The sequence below is a fragment of the Cryptomeria japonica genome, chromosome 3 (assembly GCF_030272615.1).
Source record: "Cryptomeria japonica chromosome 3, Sugi_1.0, whole genome shotgun sequence".
Taxonomy (NCBI): domain Eukaryota; kingdom Viridiplantae; phylum Streptophyta; class Pinopsida; order Cupressales; family Cupressaceae; genus Cryptomeria; species Cryptomeria japonica.
The window spans coordinates 768708282-768732140 of NC_081407.1; positions in this window are offsets into that span (position 1 = coordinate 768708282).

Consider the following 23859-nt stretch of genomic DNA (forward strand, 5'->3'; position numbering starts at 1 on the left):
AATAGCAGAAGCTGAATACGTTGTTGCAGCATTGAATTGTACCAACATTGCATGGATCAAACAACTGTTGGAAGGTATAAATGAGAAAGTTACCAAGCTAGTAACTATATTCTATGATAATACTAGTGCCATTAATATTTCAAAGAATCCTGTTATGCACTCTAAGACAAAGCACATATCTATCAAATATCATTATCTTAGAGAAGAAGCTCAAGAGAAGAAAGTGGTGTTGGAATATGTTAGCACAAAGGAGCAAATAGCAGATATCTTCAACAAGCCACTACCAAAGGACACTTTTGAATATCTCAGAAGTAAGTTAGGGGTCCTACTCCTATCTTCTACTCACCGACTGAGTTCGGTGAAAGCATCAATCTGATGACTCTATTGAATATCTTTTGAGAGTTGATGCTGAGCTATACACTTTAGGATGTTTTCTAAAAGTGTACTGGAAATAATACAGGAATATTATAGGGAATAGGAATTGAAGACAAATGCTCTGACCGAGACTCAGTTGATACACAATAGCCAAAAATCACTTCTTACAAAAAGAAATTATATTTTAGTTCTTTACTTTTTGGCATTATTGTCAAATGGGGAGAAGACCTACAAAGGGGGAGAAGACTAAGAGAAGACCTATCATGGGAGAAGGCTAAGCAAAAACTAAGCAGACTACAGATTGGGAAGAAGACTAAAGAAATGAGGTGAAGTCTAATGTATGGGGGAGAGCATTTCAGCATTTCAGAATCATAGCAATCCGAATCTATTAAGGTCAAATCAATTGGTTTTTCCATCAATGCCAAAGGGGGAGATTGTTGGCAATATTGCATTATAATAGACAATGAAAGATTGTTGGCATTTCTTAAGGATATAGAGAAGGTTGTTGATGATTATGGATATAACTAATTAAAGATGTTTTACTATCTTGATAATATTATTTTGTCATTGATGTCAAGAAATTGATTTTCTAATTCAGTATGATATTGCCATATCTTGAGAAGTATGACATGAAGATTATAAAGATGTCGGTAAAAGACACATGCAAGAATATGATGAATAAGGGGATGAAAAAGGTATTCAATGGGCAACTACTACTGAGTCAGACAATGATGAGATCATGATGTTTTAGATTGTTTTAACATCATACATATGTTGTAAATTGTAAAGGTTAATACTATACTATGTTATCAAGCAAAGAACTTAGTCGGTAAACCCTAAGGAAGCTAGTTGGTAAACCCTAAGGTTATCGCTATCGGTGAATGAAGGCAGAATGTCTACCGAGTGGAGTTTAGTATTCACCGAGTTGTTACCGAGTTGTAACCGAGCTATAATAGAATGTATTAAATGTTTACATGTGGTATGTAATGAAGGAAGCTGATGAGCTAGAGCAGATCAAATTATTGGTGAACCGTGGAAGAAGTTTGTTAGTGAATCTAAGGCAATGGAAAGACAACATGAAGATCTACAGCTCAGATTGAACCACAATACCCTGGCACAAGTTTCAAGACTATTATGTAAGTTCCAAGGTAGGGTAAAATGTTTTCAGATCGAAAGATGCATTGAACCTGGATAAGATTGAAGATCTGATGGCTATGATTGATCATGGGAAATGTGATCAAGGAGATTAAGTGGTTACCTAATTGTTTATAAATAGGAAACTGTTGATAAACAATGAATGTGGGCAAATGTATGCATAGATATGCTACATTATGATTACCGAGCACAGAAGCTTGAAGACTTGTTAGAATAATACAGTATAGAAGCCCAGCAGATAGACAAGATTAGTTCTATGTCTAGATTGTATTGAACAAATAGGAATCTTCTTTAGCATTTTAGATGTGAAGTTGCAGATAGATTTCTATTACTGTTATTTTGTGAAAGTGACAGAAAATATCTTAACCGAGTGGACTTAATAGTCTTATATGTAAACCCTCTAGCAAGGTGACATTCTGATTGAGTGTTTGAAATCCTTTAACAAGGTCACTTCTAACAAAGTGAAGATCCTAATAGATCTAAGGGAAATTCCTTAACTAGGTCACATCTAGCAATGTGTTTGTAATCTTTTACAGGATTTTCTTTTAACTGAGCATACTCTAGAAGAGTATATTTCTTAGTGCATCCGAAATCCCACAGTGGTTTTTCCCTGTTTGGGTTTCCACATTAAATCTAGTGTTATAAGGTTTATAATGTTCATATGCTTTTGAGTTTGCATGTTTAACATTTTTGGTATATATGTTACCGAGGTTGAATCTGATGTTTTTATGGAAGAATAAGTTTGTATGATTCACCCCCCCCCTCTCATCTTGTTGGCTATTGGATCTGTACTTATATTAAGTATCAGAACTATCATTCCTAAGTCTAGTGAATATTAATATCTTGTATGGTTAAAGGTAGTACTTTCTTCTTCCACTTACATTGATAGTGAGGTGTGCATTTCTGATCTGAGTACTTGCTTGGATCATATCCCAGTCCAGCTTTATCATTGACAGGCTTGGTTTACAATTGAATGGGTTCAACAATACCTTGTTGATGCTCTCCTAGAGGACCAGCACTTGAATATCCCATGCGTTGAAGCATCTTATAGCCTAGACCATATTGTGTTGGAGAAATTGTACAATGTTGTACTTGTTTATCTGCACTGTTTTCTTTGAAAAGTGATTTAAGAGCATCATCCCCTTCTATTTCACCTGCGAGAGAAGTAGAGGACTATATAAAGGTGCCATCATAAATGACCTTTGGGGTTGAAATTTGTGGCTTCATACCCTCTGATGGTTTTCCCAATTGTCTTGGTGATGGAAGAAGTGACATTAGTGAGAGTATAGGCTCTATCTTGTAGCCATCCATGCCAGTGTTTGTGATTTTCAGTTTCTTTTTCAGATCTTTTAGCAGAGATTATGAACTTTCAGTTTCAGAAGTTGCTCTATTGTTAGGAACAAAAGCATCAACACCCTATGTTAATGCATTGCTGGTATAGCTTGTATCGGTCGGAATACTGACCTCTACTCCATTATAATGGAATTTTAGGCATTGATGGTATGTAGATGGTACTGCATTCATTTCATGAATCCATGGTCTTCCCAGTAAGATGTTGTATGAAAGATGAAGATCCAGGACTTGAAAAATGACATCTCTCTCCACAGGTCCTACTCTGATTGGTAATGATACCAGTCCCTTAGAAGTTATTTCTTCTTCATCATAAGCCTTGATTGTTATTTTCTTTGTTGGATAAATAACATTTTTAGAGAATCCTAGCTATGTTAATAGATTGTAAGTACAAATATTCAACCTAGCACCTCCATCTATCAAAACACGTTTAACGCGGTGTTTATGGATCATAGCTTCAATGTGTAATGGTTGGTTATGTGGATGACTCAGTGAGTTATCATCTTCTTCAGAGAATGTGAGGTAATGAGGGGAGGTCAAGTGACCTACCATAGATTGAAACTGGCCTACGTCTAAATCTTTAGGAACATTGGTGGTAAGTAGAACCTTGTCCAGGATCTCTTTATGGGCAGAGGAGATCTTAAGCAATTCTAGAATGGAGATTTGAGCATTGGTTCTCTTCAATTGTTCCACAATACTATAACCAAGAGAAGATGATGAAACTGGTTGCTTTGATTTGGCCTGTTTGTTTATTTGGCAGTTGTGATGTTGTTTGATCAAAAGTAGAGGAATTATCTCTTGGGAGAGAAATCTTCTTTTAAGCGCGAGTCACGGCATTAGCAATCTATGCTTGACTTTGGTGATCTTGGATGATGATTACGTTGCAATATTCAGGTTGTAAAGATTCAATCATGTCGATCACATTATCGTGATTAGTGTAAGTATAATTGACTCTAGCTCCTCCCTTGGATTTGGAGGATTCCCCTTGGTCATAATTGGGTAAGGGATCCTTAAAAGCCTTATGATCAGCATTAGTCATGTGACTTACAATAGTGATCTTTCCTGCATCGATGAGATCTTGAATTTCATGTCGGAGTTTCAGGTAGTTGTTTATGTTATGTCCCTTGTTTCGATGATAGTCACGGTATTTGTTTTCTCTCCACTATTTGGGTCTAATTTCTAGATCGTATGGTCTAGAGTTGTCTGGTAATGTTATCAGGTTGTTTGCCAACAAAGTTTTAAAAGCCGATTCATATGACTCATCTAGAGGAGTAAACTCACGCTTAGGCTTGGAGACCCAAGGCTTGTCTTTAAACCACTCTCTTGTTTTCTTTGGGGGATTCTCTGTTGTAGTTTCAGTTGCCTTGAGTGCTTGTGTACCACTGACCAAGTTAAATATTGTGGATTTTGTTTTTGCTTGGATAGTATCTACCACTCTATCACTAACAATGTTCTTGTTGCTATCTTTTCTATATTTCCAGTAATTACTCTTTTCTTTAGAGCTAGAACCTTGCGATGTTTCTTTCCAAAGTGATATATCTCCCTTTTTGATAAGTATGTCTTCCATTCTGAGGGCGTTATCTACCATTTTATTTAATGAAGGGTATACTTGCATCTGGACACTATATTTCAATTCAGGGACTAAGTTGTTGACAAAGACATCCATTTTCTCAAGATCTAGGATAATCCGTGAATATCTAGAGAATGTCTTTCTCCATCATTGGAGTAAAGTGACAAAGGGTTCTCCTGTCTTTTGTCTGGTATTGCAAAGCTCTATCATGGTGACTGGGTGACGAATGTTGTATGAGTATTGTTGTAAAAATAGTTGGATTAGTTCTTCAAATGTTTTTATTCCTTTGGGTAGGCTTGCAAACCATTCCATTGCTTGACCCCCTAAACTCTTTGGGAAAAGGTGCATGAGGTATGTTTGATCATGCATAAACTCCATACAAGTAGCACAAAACTCTTTGACATGATCTTGAGGATCGGAGGTACCATCATATTTGTCAAATTTTGGGATCTCAACTCATGAAGGAAATGGAGACATGTAAAGGTTTTTGTCAAATGGGAATGGGCATATTGTGTCTAAAGAATATTGTTTTGGTGTTTTATCTTTGTTTTCTATTCTTGTGACTGTAGTTTGTAGTGCTTGCATCTGTTTGCTCATTTTTCCCCATGGTGTATCTTCCTCTTTAGCAATGAGCATTTCCACATTATAACTAGTAGGGAGTTTGGCACCTTGTTTTGCTAATTCTAGGAAATAGTCTTCTTTTTCCCTAGCCATGATGACCTTCATCATTTTCTAAAATTCTTTATTATTCTGACACTTATGTACTTCATCTTCAGGAGGTTCAAGGAGCTCAGACTCAGTTGATGAATCACTATCAGTGGCTTGATTGCTGAAATCTTCATGGGTGTTTCATTTACTGGCTTCTTTTTCTTGTCTTTCCCCAGACATGGTGGGAGATAGGGGCTAACCAAAGATGGGTATGTTGTAAACTGGTATTTGTGACAAGGACAATTTATCATAAAAAGGGTCTTCCACAAAGAATAGATTATCTCTGGTTGAAAAGGGTGTCTCTTTTCCTTTGTCTATTTTGTTGCAAGAGCTTCTGGTTTGAACAGGCATTTCTAACCGATAGGACCAAGAGCGAGATGTGTTGTAGAAGTCAAGATCAAATTGTAGCTAGTATTTCATTTAACATAGTGATTTGAGAGAAGTAACTAATATTTGGTCTGGTTTCAGGAATGATATATCCTATGTAAGATGTTATCTATGTTAACTTAGGTTTGATGAGATGTTTGTTTGAACTAGCTTAAGAGATGATCAATAAAATCATGCAACACAACGACATAGGTACACTATCAAGGTTGTTTATGCTTAGGAGGATGATAACCAGTTTTAGGCTTGTTGTAGACTATTTTAGACAATTTTTACTGACAAGATTAGGAATTCGTATGACAGAGGATTGGACAGAGATGAGATTCTGACAAACAAAGTTTCAATGACTGACGACTACCATTTTTTGAAAAGGATTGATGTTTCGATGACTGACAAAGACCAGTTTGGACATGGATAGAGTTTATCACATAATTGTTTGATATTGTTTCATTTTTTTTCTCCAATTTTAGTATTTCAGTTTTAGTTTTAGGGATGAAAACATAGAAAACATGTAAGATATATAATAATTCAATCACGGCACACTAACCCTATGGAAGTTGGCTTAGAGAAGAAAACCTTTGCTTGCTGAATTAGGTACACACCCAATAGCTAATCAAAATATGACCATTAAGTCTCATGCAATGGATTCTCAATATCATATTAGCTGACTCCAAATGCTAATGGGGGCACGATATGGCAAGTGTCTTGGGAGAGTTACTATCTCTCTTGCATAAAGATTATCAACCTTTTGGAGGTGAATTGGGTAGCTTCTATCTTATAGTTCTTAGTCAGGAATTCCATTTGAAATTACCCCTTGAAGTCACGCAAGCATGATTGAGGCCTATAGCTCAACAAGGTACCAAAACAAGATGTAGTCACGTAAACATGATTGAGACCGCGAGGCCCTAGAAAATGCTCGATATGAGAGATCTCAAAGAGAAAAGTCAAATAATCCCATCCTCTGAGACTTTAATCACCAGAGGCCTATTTATTATAGTGAGTTGGAATGCTTAGGTCCAACTATACTCACTTGGGTCATTCTCATAGGGTGATTACTTTTTCCCACTGTGACAGGCCCGCTAAGATAGATTTGTTCTTTAACCAGATAGAAATTTCAGTGCCTAAGAAAATACTAAATGAATACACAATGTTTAGTCGATTCTCCTTAGGCAACCTGCAAAACCAATATGTCAGTAGTCATTTTCTTCTTGATTCTTTGGCAGGCATATGTTTGATTGATAGATTCTTTGACAAGCATCCTGAAAACATTAAAATCCCAAAATTAGTTTCCAAAATAACATAAAAAAAATAATTATCAAAAGAAAATTCTAGCATGCAAACTATAACTTAAACTAATCTAACAACAATTTCCATTTTTTATGACTATCCTAGTTATGATAGTTTTGATAGTACTTCACTCTATCATTTATAAATTTTGAACCCGAGATAATTTAGAAAATATCTTTAGTGTAAATGTGGAAAACTTGGTTTGAAAACACATGTTAAAATTTGAGTTAGATCCAAAGGTTAAATATAAAGTTATACTCTCTGAACCGAGACCATTTTTGACTATCACAGAAAAATGAGTAAAATGATAGTTCTGCACTCTGTCAATCATAACTTTCAAACCCAAAATATTTAGGGAAATCCCTTTAGTGAACCTGTAGAAAACATGAGTTTGAACAACATATCAAAAATTGGTTGAGATCCAAAGTTCAATAAAAAGTTATGCTCTTCAAACCGAGACCATTTTTGACTGTCATAGACGATTGAGTAAAATAACAGTCCTGCACTCTGTCAATCATAACTTTCAAATCCAAAATTTTTAGGAAAATCCCTTTAGTGATCCTATATAAAACTTGATTTTAAACAACATATAAAAAATTGGTTGAGATCCAACAGTTCAATAAAAAGTTATGCTCTCCAAATCGAGACCATTTTTGACTGTCATAGAAGAACAATAAAAAAGAAAGATTTTTATTTGCAAATTTAACGCATGTTTATTAGTTATAAAAAACAAACATTAAATTTGTTCAAGAAAAATTTCAAATCTTGTAGTTGTGGGTTTGAGCCCCATGGTGGGCACCAGAAATGTGTGTGTGAAAAGTGGACCTGTATCTGTAAGCACAACACTTCAATCAAGTCATTACATGCATGGTTAATCAGATATAATCAATGAAATATAAAACCATAACAAATTGACCCATCACCTTCTAAAAGATGCAAGTATAAGATTGCTCTTAGATTATAAGCAATACCAGTGACTAGACAACATCAAGACGAAGGATTTTAATCTATATGAGCATGATGAATGCTAGATGGATGCAATATTAATCTAACAATATTTTTTCAATATTAAACTAAATGATTTAATCAATATGAAACAATTAATATGCAGTATCTCAATGAAATCCTAGAGCAAAAATAGTATAATAACAATATATTCTCTAGCCTCTTTTGAATGAGAGATGAGTCTGAATTTATAGAAAATTCAGAAAGAAACTAACAACTAAGATCAAATGATGATGAGCGGTCAAGATTTTCCAAGAGGAAGCACAATTCAGGTGAATTGATGTGATTGGATGCTTTTATCAATTTTAAAGGAAATTGAACTAAATTTAAGATTAAATCAAGAAAAAACTAATTTAAAGGAAATTGAACTAGAATTAAGATAAAATCAGGAAAAAATTGATTTATTATCTATTTTATTCAATTTTAATATTTAATTGTTTTAATTGCTTTCTTTGAGATTATTTATCAATTTGTAATTTGTTTTTCCAGATTGTTTCCAATTGATTTCTTTTCTCAATTAATTCCTTTTTGGCCAATCAATTCCTTTTTTGATTTATTTCCATTTTTGAAGATTTGTGCTCAATTGATTTATTTAATTAAATTAATTCCTCTTTCTTGATTTGTTTCCTTTTTTGAAGATTTGTGCTCAATTGATTTATTTAATTAAATTAATTCCTCTTTTTGATGATTTGTTTCCTTTTTTGAAGATTTATGGAAAATTGATTTATTTAATTAAATATGCTAAGATATTCAATTAAAATAAATAAGATAATTGTTTTAAATGATTTAGTTGGAACAATTTGATTAATTAAATATAAATATTTAATTAATATTGGTTGATTGATTTTTCCATGTGACATTGATGATTAAAGAATTAATTGTGTGCTCAAGATTGATTTAATTGCCTTTGGTTAGGACCTTGGTGATGTTGTCGAGATTAGGGGCTCATGGTTTAGATGACCATTTTTAGGGTATTACAGAAACCACTTAGTGAAGAAATGATGAAGCTTCAAACCCCCATTCAGAAGATAAAGAGACCATTGTTACCATACCGAAATCACTCTAAATTCACAAAGTGCAGAATGTAGCATGAAGTGCAAAATGAGATGCAACCTAACCTAGTCATTGTATTTTGAAAAGCTTAATTTTCATCATTGACCTTTTTACAAACGTAGCAGACAGATTAGAGTTCCTTTCTTTTCATGTGCAATATTAATTATCTTGTCCGTAATGACCCTTTTTTCGTTCATATCCTTGGATAGATTTCGCAGGGACTTGGATTGCATGATTAAGAAATTCCCTCAAAACAAACAAAGAAATGATGGGAACCTCCCTGTAGCATACAAATAAGCAGAGTCGAGGTATGTATGGAGATTTCACCTTGATGTGAAGGTACTTATCATAGACACCCAGCTAATTAGATGTTTTCAGATCATCAAAATCATTCCTACAAGCAGAAAATAAAGAAAATATTATGCCCCCAATCCTTGCTCCTCTTAGTCGAGATAGACTTCCTCAAGTTACTTAAACAGATAATAATTGAAAACCAATATAAAAGACGACACACAAAGAAAATTTCATGCATATCTCAAACAGTTTAGTGATTGTTTTCAGTTTTGTTTTGTTTGTGTACTCAGTGATAAAAATCTTCAGTAGTCAGGAGACAGGTGACTAACTTGGAGTGGGTGACTGGGTTTCACTGACATAAAGTTGACTTAGGTGACGCTTCTTAGGATATGTAATGTGCTTTGTCGATTAACCTAAGACTAGGACAATGATTGTTTTCAAGCCATGAGGGTTCCAACGAACCAAGATGTCACAAAAGTGACTAAAATATGTACAGGTGAAAGCAAAGATGCATGAAAGTGGGAATTCCAATGTTGCATTGATAGATGGAGCACTTGAGTACAAGAGGTGCCTATTTGCTAGGTTTTCACTTGCTTGGCAAAGATTCATTTTTTTTTACCAAGGTGCCTTTTTACTAGGTTTTCACCGAGGCATTTTCTCTCTTTTTCCTTTTTTTTTTTTTTTTGAATTTCTTCAAGAGTTTTTTTGATTTTTAGGATTTCTTCAGGACTTTTTCCGATTTTTATGATTTTTTCAAGACATTTTATGATTTTTAGGATTTCTTCAGAACTTTTTAGCTCTATAGGCTGTTGGAGCAAAGAATATTTAGGTGAAGAATTTCTTCAAATGGATGGTGTTGATCAGTTCTTGGAGATGTTCTCCTTCTAATGTTGAGAGTTGATAGGCACTAGAGCCAAAAGCTGTAGTAACGATATAGGGACCCAACCACTTGGGTTCAAACTTCCCTTTGTTATCTCGAAACTATTGATTTTTAGGATTTTCTCTTAGAACTAGGTCACCAACCTAAAATTCTCTTTGCCGAACCTTCTTGTTATATCCTCTGGACATTCTCTTTTGATACACTCTAAGATGATCAACCACCAATTGTTGATGCTCATCCAGCAATTCGAGCTCTTGCAATCTATATATTCTATAGTCTTCATCAATAACAAGACCTTGCAAGGAAACTCTTAGAGATGGTATTTCCACCTCAATAGGTAATACTACTTCAGACCCATACACCAAAGAAAAAGGTGTATCCCCAGTAGGTGTTCTAATACTTGTTCTATAAGCTCACAGGGCAGGATTGAGTTGCAGATGCTAGTCCTTTCCAAATTTATTGACTGTCCTGTGTAAGATAGTCAACAGATTCTTGTTAGATGTTTTGGCTTGTCCATTACCTTGAGGGTAGTATGTAGATGACTAGTGTTGTTTTATTTTAAATTTTTCATAGAGTTCATTTAGATCTTTGTTCTTGAACTGTCCTCCCTTGTCAGTTATAATGGATGAAGGTATACCATACCTATAGATGATATAATTAAGAATAAATAGAGCTACTTGTTTGTCGGTTTCTTTGATGAGCGGATCCACTTCTACCTACTTAGTGAAGTACTTAGTGGTAGTGATAATAAATTTGTGTCTATTAGATGATGCAGGATATATTTATTAGGATTCCCAAAGATACTAAGAGGGGGAGGTGAATTAGTATCTTGTCAGTTAATGGATTTTATTAACTTATTAAATGAATTGCATCTCAAAACATTGTACCGATAAACAAGAATTAATGTAGTAAATAAGAACAATAACCATAACATAGAAAGAACACCATAACACAATATTTTTAACAAGGAAACCCGGTGTGGGAAAAAATTTAGGATTTGTGACCCACAATATTTTCTCAGTGGCCAATAAGTGAATATTACTAATACAATAGGGGCTTGCACATGTAGGAAGGCCAACTTCCTAAAGCTCACTTCTTAAATACAAAAGAGAAGTCTCATTGACTTACAAAAATGGATTAAGTAAATCCAATATCATGTACTACTTCAGATCAGCATCTGCTATGCCAGGTTCAGTACTGGTTTAAGCTCTTGCAATAATCATAAACCTTATTCCACAATCTATCTTAATATTCGCACATATTATCTATCTCGCATATTCCTATATCATATGTTCTATAAGATCTCATACTTATATATGAGCCTTATTACAATTCTCCTTGTCAGCTTACAAAAAGATTTTACAAATAAATACAAAATAGAATAGACAAAATCTTGTCGGCCAGGATGTCGGTGAACATCTTTATCGGTGTTTGTTCCTATGCCGATGTCTGTCAGTGCCATAGGATTGTAAGGTTGCCATCAATGACAATACCTTCAATCACCTACAATTTCTCATTGGATTATGCATTTGCCAACAATATTTGGCCAATTAGATCAAACGACCACTGTTGAAAGGGCCAGTGTGTCACAAAGGGTATGAGATCCCTTGCTGGAGCATGGATATGGTGCCCATGCAGTTGGCACTTTTCACAAGTTTTAGCAAATTGTATAGCTTTTTTCTCCATGTCTGGCCAATATTAGCCAGCCCTTAGTAGTTTTCATGCTAAAGTTAGACCGTTCAAATGGTATTCACAAACACCTTCATGAACCTCAAATAATGTGCGTTGGGACTCCTCAGTTTCTAGATATCTAACCAAAGTATTATCTAAACCTCACCTAAATAGGTTGTTAGCAATGATGATGTACCATGATGCATTTTAGATTAGGTTCCTTTTTTCATTTTGAGAAATATTATCAGGGACAACTTGGTCATGTAGGTAAGAGTAAATGTGGCTATAACGAGATGAGTCATGTCCAATAATAGAATAGACCATCTAGGACTCAGGATAATCATAGGTAGGATAATGAAACTCTTCCACTAGGAATTCAAAGTGAAAATTAGATTCCTATAGTTGTGGTATAGATGCCAAAGTGGCCATTACATCCGCTGCTCTATTTGTTGATCTAGGGATCTGCTGAAATGATACGAAGGTAAAGTATTTCTTGAGATCATCCACTATTCTCTTATAAGGCATCAATTTATCATCTCTTGTTTGATATAGATCATTGATTTGGTTGATAATGAGTTGAGAATCTCCATAAATGTGGAATTCAACAATCTTCCACTCAATGGCTAGCTTGATCTCGTTTACCAAAGCTTCATATTCTGCAATGTTGTTTGTGCAAGGGAATAGAATCTTGTAAGCTTTTGGGATTGAATATTTTTGGGGAGTAATGAAAATTATTCCAGCACCAGAACCATGTTGAGTGAAAGACCCATCAAATAACATCTTCCATGATTGTTGAGTAAGGTGCATGATTGATTCATCCAGGAATTTCATATGCAAACGTTGTCTGTCTTCAAGTGGAGCATCAACACGTTGGTCTGCAATAACTTGTCCTTTGATGGCTTTACATTCCACATATTCAATATCAAATTTCATAAGAACCATGACCTATTTGGCTAGTCAACCTGTAAGCGTTGCTTTACTAAGAAGATATTTGAGTAGATCAATCTTGTCTACCAGCTTAATAGAGTGTGCAAACATATAGTGCCTTAATTTTTTTGATGCAAAGACCAATGCCAAGCATGCTTTCTCTATTATAGTGTAGTTTATTTCATAAGACACCAATGTTCTGCTGATGTAATATATAGCTCTCTCTTTTTTATTTTCATCTTGTTGTGCTAGAAGTGCCCCCAGTGAAGTATCTTTAGCTGATAGGTATATAATAAATGTCTTACCTTGAATTGATGGCATTAATATGGGTGGATTAGTGATAGTTTTGATAATAATTGTTAAGTATAGATGCCAAGCTAACAAGATGAGAGGGGGGGGGTGAATCATACAAACTTAAACTTCCATGAAATCAACAGATTCAACCTCGGTAGCTTTAATAGATATATATAACCAAAACTGTAAAACATGCAAACTCATAAACAGATAACATCACAACACATTCATCACAACAATAATGAGTATGTCTGCAACTTTGCATCTAAAATGCTAAAGCAGATTCTTATTTGCTCAATACAATCTAGTCATAGGACTTATCTTGTCCCTCTGCTTGGCTCCTTACTCTATTATTCAAATAGGTCTTCAAGCTTCTGTGCTCAGTAATCACTATGTAGCATCCATGTGCTTACATTTGCCCGCATTCACTGTTTATCAATAGTTCTTTATTTATAAACAATTTGCTAACCGCTTAATCTCCTTGATCACATTTCCCATGATCAATCTTAGCCATTAGATCTCTAGACTTGACTAGGTTCAATGTATCCTTTGATCTGGAAACATTTTACCTCACCTTGGAACTTGCATACATTTCTTGGAACTTGTGCTAGGGTATTGCAGTTCAATATGAGCTGTAGATCTTCCTGTCGATCTTCCATTGCCATAGATCCTTAACAAAATTCATACACATTGTATCAATCATTTAATCATATCCAGCTCATCAACTTCCTTCATTAAATAATGCATGTATTCATCCAATGCATTCTATTATTACTCAATTGCAACTCGGTAAATACTAAACTTCACTCGGTAGACATTCCGCCTTCATTAACCGATAGCGATAACCTTAGGGTTTACCAGCTAGGTTCTTTTCTTGGTAACATAGTATAGTATTAACCTTACAAACAATAGCATATGTAGGATATCAAAACAATCTAAACATCATGATCTCATCATTGTCTAACTCGGTAATAGTTGCCCATTGAATAACTTATTCCTCCTTATTCATCACATTATTTCTGTGTCTTTTACTGACATCTTAATTCTCTTCAAAACATACTTCTTAAGATATGGCAACATCATACTAAATCAGAAAATCAATTTCTTGACATCAATGATGAAATAATATTGTTAAGACAGTAAAAATCCTTAATCAATTATAGCCATAATCATCAACAACCTTCTCAATATCCTTATTGAAATGCCAACAATCTCCCTTTGTCTGTTATGATGCCAACAATCTCCCCCTTTGGCATTGATGGAAAAACCAATTGATTTGACCTAATTGATTTGGATTTGGATTGCTGTGAGATTCTAAAATGCTATCCCCCTATCATCAGTCTTCTCCCCCATACATTAGTCTTCTCCCCCTTTGACAACAATGCCGAAAGAAAACTAATACATAATTTCTTCCTGTGTGAAGTAATTCTTTTGATGTTCAGTATCAACTTAGTCTCGGTTAGAGAATTGTCTACAGTTCTTGTTCCCTATTTTGTTTCCTGCACACCTTTAGAAAACCTCCTAAAGTGTGTAAATGAGCATCAAATCCTAAAAGGTATTCTTTAGAGACATCGAACTGATGCTTTCACCGAACTCGGTCAGTGAGTAGAAGATAGGAGTAGGACCCCTAACTTGCTTCTGAGATACTCAAAAGTGTCCCTTGGCAGTGGCTTGGTGAAGATATCTGCTATTTGTTCCTTTGTGCTAACATACTCCAACACCACTTTCTTCTCTTGAACTTCTTCTCTAAGATAATGATATTTGATAGAGATGTGCTTTGTCTTAGAGTGCATTGCAAGATTCTTTGAAATGTTAATGGCACTAGTATTATCACAGAATATAGTTATTGGCTCGGTAACTTTCTCATTTATGCCTTCCAATAGTTGTTTGATCCATGCTATATTGGTACAATTCAATGCAGCAGCAACATATTCAGCTTCGGCTATTGACTGTGAAACACATCCTTGTTTCTTGCTAAGCCAACTTACTAGTCTTTCTCCTAAAAAGAAAGCTCAACCACTTGTGCTTTTCCTGTCATCTATGTTGCCTACCCAATCAGCATCAGTATAAAATTTTAAATCAAAATCATTTCCTTTTTGATATACTAAGCCATAATCCTCAGTGCCTTTCAAGTATTTGAAAATTCTCTTGATTGTTGTCATATGTGTTTCCTTGGGATCTGCAGAAAATCTTGCAACTATACCTATTGTATGTGCTATATCTGGCCTGCTGTAAACAACATATTGCAACTTTCCAGCCATAGATCGGTAAAGTGTCTCATCAACAGATGCAGATTCATCATTCTTTGATAGTTTATAGTTGGTAGTCATAGGAGTACTTACTAGTTTTGAATCCTCCATTCCAAATTTCTTCAAGATTTCTTTTATGTATTTGGATTGAGTAATGAAAATCTCATCTTTCATTTGCAATATCTGTAGACCTATAAAATACTTTATCTCACCAATTAATGACATCTCAAATTCTTTGCTCATTTCATTTCCAAATTTCTTGCATAAGGAGTCATTACCACAAAAGATAATATCATCAACAAATATGGCTGAGATTAGTATTCCTTTGTCTTCATCATTCTTCATGTACATATTACTGTTTTCACTAGTTCTTATAAAACCAATCTTGATTAAATAAGAATGCAATCTCTCATACCATGCTCTAGGTGCTTGCTTTAGACCATATAAAGCTTTGTTCAGTTTACATACCTGATCTTTATTCTCTCCTTCAACAAATCCTTCAGGTTGTTCAATAAAAACTTCTTCTTCTAATATACCATTCAGAAATGCAGATTTGACATCCATTTGATATACTTTGAAATTCTTGTAAGTAGCATATGCCAACAATGTTCGTACTCCTTCAAGTCTTGCCATAGGTGCAAAAGTCTCACCATAATCAATTTCTTCTTCTTGAGCATAACCTTTGCAAACTAGTCTTGCTTTATTTCGAATGACCTCACCTTTTTCATTCAGTTTGTTTCTGAAAATCCACTTTGTACCGATTACATTTTTGTCCTTCGATCTTGGGACCAGTGTCCATGTGTCATTCTTCTTGATTTGATCAATCTCTTCTATCATAGTATTTATCCAATCTTCACTATTAAATGCCTCTTTCACTATCCTTGGTTCAAATTCAGATATCAAACATGTGTTCTATCTCAGTTTGTTCCTTGTCATCACTGGAACTTTCAAGACACCATATGAAATTTGGTATGATAAGAAACCTAATGTAAGTTATTTTAAAATCTTTGGAAGTAGATGCTATGTTCACAAAGATGATAGAAATGGAAAGTTTGATCTTGCATGATTCCTTCTGACATAATTGGCTAATATAGGCTCGGTAGATTCTGTATGATCTTCTTCATCACTCGGTAAGTGGATATTCTCTTCATTTCCTTTAGCAGTTCTCTCGGTAGGACTTGTCGATTGAACATAGACAAATTCATCATAATCTTCTGGTTTCTTGGAATTTCCTTCGTCATTTCTTTATGCAAATTCATCAATTTTCACATTTGCAATTTCTACTATTTTGTTAGATGATTTGATCAGACATTTAAATGCTTTGCTTCTAGAAGAATAACCTAGAAATGTTCCTTCTTCACTTTTCTAATCAAACTTTCCATTTCTATCATCTTTGTGAACATAGCATCTACTTCCAAAGATTTTAAAATAACTTACATTAGGTTTCTTGTCATACCAAATTTCATATGGTGTCTTGAAAGTTCCTTTTTTCAGTTGTACTTGATTCAGGGTGTAAACTATTGTGCTTATTGCTTCTCTCCAAAATGTTTGTGGCACTTTCTTTTCAATCATCAGGGTTCTGGCACAATCCACAATAGATCTATTTCTTCTCGTAGCTATCCCATTTTGCTATGGAGTTCTTGTCCAGAGACTTGTCTTTTTATACCATGATCATTGCAGAATAAGTTGAACTCATCAGAGATGAACTCTCCTCCTCTATCAGATCTAAGACATTTCAGTTGTCTTCCTGTTTCATTTTCAACTCTTGCCTTGTACCTTTTAAACATTTGAAAAGCTTCTGATTTTTCTTTTAAAAACATAACTAACATCATCCTTGAATAATCATCCACAAATAATATGAAATACTTATCACTATAATAACTTTGAATTTCATAGGACCACAAAGATCAGTATGCACAAGATCTAAAATTCCCTTAGAAGTGTAGGACTTACTTGTAAAGCTTTATCTTGTCATCTTACCCATCTGGCATCCTTGGCACATAGTATTCTTAGGTTTCTCAAGACTTGGTAGACCTCTTACTCGGTGCTTCTTACTTATTTTGATCAGATTATCAAAATTTACATGACAAAACCTTTTATGCCATAACCAGGTATCATCTATCTTTGCATATTGACACTTATTCCGAGTTGAGTCAAGGTGAAATGTGTTACCTTTTGTTTGTGTCCCAGTAGCTGCTAACTTTCCATGCTTGTCATGAACTTTGACAATTCCTTTCTGAAACTCTATTTGGTAACCTATATTGTTTAGCTGTGCTACACTCAGCAAATTATATTTCAAACCTTCAACCCAATAAACATCATTACATTTAGCATTGTGTGTTATAGATCCTTTACCTCTTACTAGACAAGGTGCATCATTACCAAATCTCACATAACCTCCATCATAATCTTCTAATATAACAAAATTGTGTTTATCACCTGTCATGTGATGTGAGCATCCACTATCTATGATCCAAGAATCATTAGTATTTATGTGAGATATTAAAGATTTTTCTTCATACCTTTCTTCATCTGATCCATCTTTGATAGCCACATAAACAACTTCCTTTGTATCAGTTTCATCTGATTTATCATCATTAGATTCCTCATTAGCTATTAGGCATGACTTTATATCTCTTCTTTTGAAGTCTCGGTGTCCTCTGTAATGATTATCTTTCTGTCTGTCATCTTGGTGATCTCTCTTTTCACTAGATTCTCTATCAGGACAATTAGAAGCCATATGTCCTATCTTATCACAATTGAAACATTTCGAAGGTAGTTTTCCTTTATACTTACCTTTGCCTCTCGGTAACCTTTTGGCTAATAGTGCTTCAAACTCTTCTTGCTTCTTGATTTCCTCATACAGTTTGTGCACTTTTTCCATGTTCTTGCAAAATATTTCACTTGCTCCACTGTGATCCCCTTTAGTGTACTTACTCATTCAATCATTGTAATCATCAGATTCACCAATATGAAAAGAACTAAAAGCAGATTCTACTTTATTTACTGAAGACCCACTGTTATCAAAATTACTTAACTCAAATGCATGTAGCTTACCGATAGTAGCATCTAAAGAAACTGGCATATTGGGTACCAACCTCAATTCATTGATTGCAGAGACTCAAATTGCATAAGCAGGTAGAAGGGTTCTTAATAAATTACTTGTGACATCCTTCTCTTCAATGATTCCTCCTGCTCCTTTGATTTGATTGACAATCTCCTTTAACCTTGTACTGTACTGGGTTATGTTCTCACCTTCATTCATTCTCATAGATTCAATTTGTCCTCTTACACTATCCACTTTTTCTCTTTGAACATGTTCATCACCACCATACATAGATATGAGCTTGTCCCACATTGCCTTGGCATCATTGCAGCCTTCTAGATCATTAAACTCTCAGTCGGTCAATGCAGATGTTATTTCAATCATTGCTTGAATATGTTCTTGCTTTGCCTTTATCTCTTCCATTGTTAATGGATAGGTGCTCAGTGTAATGAAATCATTCTCCAGATAATATACAAAATATTCTCCAATTTCTGATAAGTGCAGCTTCATCCTTTTCTACCATGTAGAGAAACTAGACTTGTTCAGCTTTGGTGCATCCCTCTTATACATCTTTGGATCTTTTCCTCAAGTACCTTTAAACTTTTCTTCCAGAGTCCAAAGCTCTGATACTAATTGATAGTTTTGATACTAATTGTTAAGTACATATGCCAAGCTAACAAGATGAGAGGGGGGGGTTGAATCATACAAACTTAAACTTCCATGAAATCAACAAAATTAAACTTCGGTAGCTTTAATAGATATATGTAACCAAAACTGTAAAACATGCAAACTCATTAACAAATAAAATTACAACACATTCAACACCAGATTTAACGTGGAAACCCAAATAGGGAAAAACCACTATGGGATTTTGGACCCACTAAGAAATATAATCTTTTAGAGTATGCTCAGTTAAAAGCAAATCCTGTTAAAGATTACAAACACATTCCTAGATGTGACCCAGTTAAAGGATTTCCCTCAGATCTGTTAGGATCTTCACTTTGTTAGAAGTGACCTTGTTAAAGGGTTTCAAACACTCAATCAGAATGTCACCTTGCTAGAGGATTTACAAATAAGATTGTTACTCAGTTAAGAGGTTTTCTGTCACTTACAAATAAACAATAGTAATGAGTATGTTTGCAACTTTGCATCTAAAATGTTAAAGCAGATTCTTGTTTGCTCAATACAATCTAGTCATAGGACTTATCTTGTCCCTCTACTAGGCTCCTTACTCTGTTATTCAAATAGGTCTTCAAGCTTATGTGCTTGGTATTCACTATGTTGCATCCCTGTGCTTACATTTGCCCGCATTCACTATTTATCAATAGTTCCTTATTTATAAACAATTTACTAACCACTTAATCTCCTTGATCACATTTCCCATGATCAATCTTAGCCATCAGATCTCCAGACTTGACCAGGTTCAATGTATCCTTTGATTTGAAAATGTTTTACCTCACGTTGGAACTTGCATACATTTCTTGGAACTTGTGGTAGGGTATTGCGGTTCAATCTGAGCTATAGATCTTCCTGTCGATATTCCATTGCCATAGATCCTTAACAAACTTCATACATGTTGTATCAATCATTTAATCATATCTAGCTCATCAGCTTCCTTCATTAAATAACATATGTATTCATCCAATGCATTCTGTTATTACTCAGTTGCAACTCGATAAATATTAAACTTCACTCAGTAGGCATTCCACCTTCATTAACTGATAGCGATAACCTTAGGGTTTACTGACTAGGTTCCTTAGGGTTTACCGACTAGGTTCTTTGCTCAGTAACATAGTATAGTATTAACCTTACAAACAATAGCATATGTAGGATATCAAAACAATCTAATCATCATGATCTCATCATTGTCTAACTTGGTAATAGTTGCCCATTGGATAACTTATTCCTCCTTATTCATCACATTCTTTCTGTGTCTTTGACCGACATCTTAATTCTCTTCAAAACATACTTCTTAAGATATGGCAACATCATACTAAATCAGAAAATCAATTTCTTGACATCAATGAAAAAATAATATTGGTAAGATAGTAAACATCCTTAATCAGTTATATGCATAATCATCAACAACCTTCTCAATTTCCTTATTGAAATGCCAACAATCTCCCTTTGTCTGTTATGATGCCAAAAATTAGAAGGATAATCTTTGATTTGTTTTAAATGTTTTTCACAATCTTTATCCCAGTTGTATTGAACTCATTTCCTTAATACCTTTGTGAAGGGTTGACCTTTGTCTGCTAGCTGAGATATAAAGCACCTTATTGACTAAAGACGACCTTTTAAACTTCTCATTTGACTAATATTCTTGGGCGGAGGCATTTCCATTATAGCTTGGACCTTTTTAGGGTCAACCTCAATTCCTTTGTTTGAAATTATGTATCCAAGAAATTTTCCTGATGTTACTCCAAATGCACACTTGTTAGGATTTAACTGGAGCTTGAATCTTTCTATTCTATCTAGTATGAGGCCTAGTTTTTGAATATGCCTAGATCTCTTCATAGTTTTTACTAGGGTATCATAGACATAATCTTCCATGTTTTCATGCATCATATCATGGAAGATAGTGGTTACCACTCTTTGGTAAGTTGCTTTGGTGTTCTTTAGCCAAAACGAATAACATTCCAGTAGAAGGTTCCCCATGCACACGTGAAAGTTGTCTTTTCTTGATCTGATTATAACTAGAGAATCCATCCATTAATGAATACATCTCATATCCAGCAGTCATATCTACTATCATGTCAATGTTGGGCAATGGAAAATCATCTTTCAAACATGCTTTGTTGAGATCCCTGAAGTCTGTATAAACTCTAATAGATTTGTCTACCTTTGATATAGGTACTATGTTTGATATACATTATGCATAGTCTATAGCTCTAATAAATCTAGCTTTTAGCAATTTTTTTAGTTCAGCCTTGACTAGTAGTGCCACATGAGGATGCATCTTATAGAGATTTTGCTTGACTGGTTTAACTCCTGGTGTAATAGAGAGATGATGCATGATGAGATCAAGATCTAGTCCTAGCATATCTGAGTATGTCCATGCAAAGTTAATCTTCTTTTCTAAAAAAAGGTTGCTGAAATCTTTTAACTCTTTTGCTGATAGTCATTAAGCTAAATGAATGATGTGTGGTGTCTCCTGACTTCCAATGTTCATTGGTTGAGTTGGCTCAATCAATATGGAAGATCTCTCCTGGAAGTGACTTGGCAATATATCAAGTATCTCACCTTCAGGTGCCTTCAGAGAGGTTTTCACCTTTAGGTACGCCCTTTATTTTTTCTTTTTTAGATTTTGATGCCACCATAATGTGGTTTTTGCCATCAAGTCTTTTATTTTTATTTTTCTTATTTTTGCGACTAAGATACTTGATATATGTTTCAGTCATGTTTTCACTCTGTTCACTGGTGGAAGAGTTCATGGGTTCAACTACATTGAGATAATAGGCTAACGTATAGTCATTAGCAAAATTAGGTACATTCAAGGGTTGGTTATAAAGAGTACAATCAATCAGTTTAGGATGTATTAAGAATAAGGTTTGAAGAGGCTCAAGGGAGTTCATGATACTATTATCATGGCTTCGGATTGACCAGTCGAGTTCCAAAAGACTACCTTGAGTATGTGTCTCGAGACCAGGAAGAGTTACGACACGATTATTGAAATTCATGTTAGTATTTATTGGACCTAACCTAACTGACCTACTTCTAGCATTTTCACCTACTTCAGACTAGACTACATACCATGGTGTGACAGTGATAGGGTCAGCAGACAACATCTTAGCATTCATGACATAGTAGTCATAATACATTGTTGAATAGTTGTTGTCATAAATAGAGCTCATGTTTGAGTTATCAGAGTCATAGGATGAAGTTTTTGACTCATCTTCAAGGAGCTTAGTAAAAATATATATAGTATCAATACCCACATCTTTGATGCTGCAAGTTCCTTCATGATTTGGTTCATTGATTACTTGTATTTGACACACTTGTGGACATAACCTTGATGGTTCTATTAATCCCTGTCATCTATTCCATTCAACTTCCTGTAGACTGATGATTGGTTCTATTTATGTAGCTTCTAATTCTTCTTTTATAGTTTCATACCTGATTTGTCCTATCTCATTAGAGGGAGAGTTAGTAAGTGAAGAAATTGCGTGTGTCCTTTCTTCCTCCAGCTGTTGTTCATAGTCTTCTTGTCATTTTAGTCTGATTTCTTCCATTTCCCTTTGCATTTTTAGGCATATCAGCTCTTGTGTGTCATCTATCAGCTCACTAAATTCTTCAGGGGTTTCTATAGTATATGTATCTAAGAGGTGGTCTAGACCCCATTCATACTCATTTGAATCAGTTTTTGAATCATCTACTTGTTGCCTACTAGTGTATATGACTAGAACTTTTAGTGGTGCAAACAATTCTTTGATTCGATATACTTCATCTCTCATATTCTCTAGGACTTTTACCTCCTCTGGTATTATATCTGATATAATTGGAACCTGATTACCATACATTTCCTCTCTCTGGGTTGGCAATTATTTTTGTTCATCGTCGCACTCTTCCTGAGTTTTTTGAGTATTAATTTCTTGTGTTGTTAAAGGTAGTACCTTTTTCTTCCACTTAAGTTGATGGTGGGACATGTGCTTCTGATCTGATGACTTTCTTGGATCATATCCCTGTCCATCTTTATCATTGGTAGATTTAGTTTGTAACTGAATAGGTTCAACAATACCTTCTTGGTGCTTTCCTAGAGGATCGGTACCTGAATATCCCATGCATTAAAACATCTTATAGTGTGGACCATATTGTGTCGGGTAAATCTCACAATGTCGTATTTCTTTGTTTGCACTATCTTCTTTTAAAAGTGATTTGAGAACATCATCCTCTTCTATTTCATTTGCAAGGGAAGTAGAGGACTATATAAAGAGACCATCATAAATGACTTTTGGAGTTGAAGTTTGTGGCTTCATAACCTCTGATGGTGTTCCCGATTGTCTTGGTGATGGAGGAAGAGACATTAGCAAGAGAATGAGCTCTATCTTGTAGCCATCCATGCCAGTGTTTGTGATTTTCAATTTATTTTCTAAATCTTTCAACAAAGATTTCAAACTTTCAGCTATAGAGGTTGCTCTATTATGAGGAACAAAAGTATCACCACTCTGTGTTAATGTATTGCAAGTATAGCTTGTATCGGCAAGAATACTGACTTCAACTCCATTATAAGGAAATTTCAAGCATTGATGATATGTAGATGATACTGCTTTCATTTCGTGAATCCATGGCCTACCCAGTAAGATGTTGTATGAAAGATGAAGATCCAGGACCTGAAAAATGACATCTCTTTCTACAGGTCCTACCCTGATTAGTAATCGTACAAGAACCTTAGAGGTTCTTTCTTCTTCATCATAAGCCTTGATTGTTATTTTCTTTGTTGGATCAATAACTTTTTCAAAAAATCCTAGCTGGGTTAGTAGATTGTAGGTACAAATATTCAACCTAGCACCCCCATCTATCAAAACGCGTTTAACTCAGTGTTTATGAATAATAGCTTCAATGTGTAATGGCTAGTTATGTGGGTGACTTAGTAAGTTATCATCTTCTTCAA